Here is a 3,323-nt window from a genome sequence, read left to right as displayed (position 1 = left end):
CCTCCTCCTCCTCCTCGCCTGCCTCGTCCTCCTCGCCCTCCTCGCTAGAGGATGGTACCTCACTAGAGGAGGGTACCTCACTAGAGGAGGGCCTCGAAGGCGACACACCTAAGTCGGTGAGGGTGCGCTCTTTCTGGCCGCGACCCCCTGTAGTGGCTCTCCCCCCACCACCTCGCCCTCTAGGGGCTCTCCCCCCACCCCCTCCTCCTATAGGGGCACCTCTCCCTCGACCTCCCTGTGAGGAGTCGTCGTCAAGTGGCCGGGGGGGGGGGGAGAATTACGTGCTCGACCACTCCGACTAGGCAGGCCGACGACCCCGCGTAGGAAACCCACGTCGTCGGCCTTCCCCTTGCCCATGTTCCACGAACCTGCATTGAAAAGAGAATAAGCAATTAGTAAATTAATGAAATGAAGGAAAAGGCATGATAATAAACACATTAATAAAAATGCATAAAAAGGCATATTCCTAAACTATAGAAAAAAAGACTTGAAACGTACATCTGCTAGAAACCATATGAATCATCACTGTTGTAACCTCTTTCTCGGTCCGTCTCATCATCACTATCAATCATATCATCTTCCTTGTCTGACGGAGGTGGAGGCTCTTCCTCGTCGTTAGCGTCTTCGTTTAACTTTTCTAGCATAAGTATGTCATTTTCATTCACAATGGTCTCACCATCATTCGGTGCATCATCGTCATTTGGATCCACATCATCATCACCCAATGGTCTAGCGTCATCGTTTCTAACCACATCATCATCATAAGGTTGCTCTTGATAGAACACTTCCTCGTATGTCATCGGGTTAGTGTTGTAGTAATCGTCTTCATTTGGGTTTGGTAGCTTACCATGTGGCGACACCTTGAACACAACTTCCCAACCCTTTATGTACTCTTTCTGGCATGGGTAAGGCAGATAATATACTTGTGTAGCTTGGGTAGCGCAATGAAGAGATCGACTCCGGCATAGACGGTTGATGGTTTAACTTCAACAAAACCAATGGAAGGCGTATGTTTTACCCCCTCCCGCGGATGGAACCATCGACATTTGAACACAGGCAGACTTAGGGTCTCGCGCCCCTGGTGGAATTTAACCTCGTATATATTTTGTACCCTTCCGGGGGTGTACACTCCGGTATTTATAGTTTTGGGATCAGGCCGGCTGTTCTGGTGCTCCTCTGTATGGAAGCGATTCCCAATCACATCATACTTTTTACATGTCATGACGGCAGGGTCAAAACCCATGGAAACCCATCTCAATTAATCATCCATAGATATGTTCGGATCTTTTCCCTACAAGTATAATTGAAATTGTTGCGTGCATTAGTTAACTAATAAATGTTAAACTAGTTATTTAATAGGGGAGTGTGGAAAATTACTTTCTCCATGAACCAAGCAACAAAATTTTTACGTCCAGGGTTTCCATAACGGAGAAGAGTAAGTGCCTCCGCCTCAGTAGGAGGATTCATTCCCGTCCATTCCTCTTGAACGAAATCACTAGAAAAAAGAAATGCGGTGTTAGACCGGGACTAAGTGAACATAGAACATGATGATGTGGAAGACATAAAGGAATGGTGTAGTGGTATTACCTCATCCACACTTCCTCAACTTCCTTGATGTTGTGGAAGATATAGAACATGAGGTCCTCCCACTCTTGTTGTGGCATGTTATAAGGTTTCGAGGCCCCAGCCCTCCCACCTTGCGCGTTGAATAGATGGAGCCTGGGTTGATACTTCGACTCTTCTATATTGTATCGAGGCACCGTGTTATGCAGATGGGGAACGTGGTCTGGATAGATGATGTCCTGAGGTCTGACACCTCCTCTAGGATAACTGCCTCAGCTATGGGAGCTTCAATCTTAGCTTTGTTTCCACATTTCTGTCGGAGATGCTTGTTCTGTCTCTCAGGGCCGTACTGCCAGCGATTCTGCACAGGCCCGCCCAACAATACCTCGTTTGCGAGGTGCATAATGAGATGTGTCATTAGTGTAAAGAATCCTGGCAGAAAGATCTTCTCTAGCTTGACTATCAACTCCGGTGCCTTCTTATGCAATTTTTCAATCACGTCTTTACTTACTTCTTTAGCACAAAGCGTGCGGAAGAAATGGCTTAGCTCGGCAAGCACTCGCCAGACATGCTCGGGGACATAGCCTCGAACCATCACCGGCATTATCCACTCAATCCATACATGGTAGTCATGACTCTTCAGGCCGGTCACTTTGCCCGTTGAAAGATTGACTCCATTACTTATATTCGATGCATAACCATCGGTGAACTTCAAATTGTGTTTCATCCAGATAAGTACTTCCCTTTTTTCTGGCGGTTTAAGGACAAAGTCAGTATCTGGCTTGAACCAGGTTTTTCGACCGCCTGTGGGAGGCCTCATGTTCAGACGTGGTCTATCACAAATTCTCTGTTGGTCGGCTCTAGATTTAACGTTATCCTTCGTCTTATCAGGAATGTTGAGGATCGTGTGGAAAAGGGACTATGCCACATTCTTTTTGGTGTGCATCGCATTGATATTGTAAGGAAGTTTGAGGTCCTTGAAATAAGGAAGCTGCGAGAAGGGGGTAATGTGAGTCCAGTTGTGCGTCTCACCATATACCTCGAAGCCTTTGGAATCTAGTGACATGAAAACATGGAGGAGATGGACTTGTAGCTCACCCTCGGCTATAGGGGAAGGAGTCGAACAATAGAGGGATGCTCAGGGACCAACACGTCGGACGACGGTCACTTTGATGAAATGCAACACCACAAATCCTACAAATTCCATCTCGACATAAAATTTAGAACATCACAACTCATAGAGCATATTTAAACATTTAAACATGCATTCATTTATTTTTGCATCATGTAGGAAAAAAAACTAACAACATTAACAATATATTCATCATCGTCATCACATATTCATCATCATCATTATCACCTATTCGTCATAATCATTGATTCATCTCATCGAACCCAATTTTTTTGCAAGATATGCAACATATAGCATCTCATCTAACCAATTTTTTTACTACCTATCTCACTATCTATCTAACTATCTACCTACTAACTATCTCACTACCTATCTCACTATCTATCTAATTATCTAACTATCTACCTATCTAACTATCTATATAACTATCTATCTAACTATCTAAATATCTATCTAAATACCTATCTAACTAGCTACCAAATTACTAAAAAACACTAAAAATACATAAAATTTTCACCTTCGAGAGGGCCGGCCGGAGTTGGGGCGGGGAGGCATGGAGTCGGGGCGGGGAGGCCGGCGGGGGGTCGGCCTGGGGTGGCCGGCGTCGGGTCGGGGCTGGGAGGCCGGA

Source organism: Triticum aestivum, chromosome 7B (assembly GCF_018294505.1).
Source record: "Triticum aestivum cultivar Chinese Spring chromosome 7B, IWGSC CS RefSeq v2.1, whole genome shotgun sequence".
In the NCBI taxonomy this organism is placed as follows: domain Eukaryota; kingdom Viridiplantae; phylum Streptophyta; class Magnoliopsida; order Poales; family Poaceae; genus Triticum; species Triticum aestivum.
Note: the sequence above shows the minus strand (reverse complement) of the source record.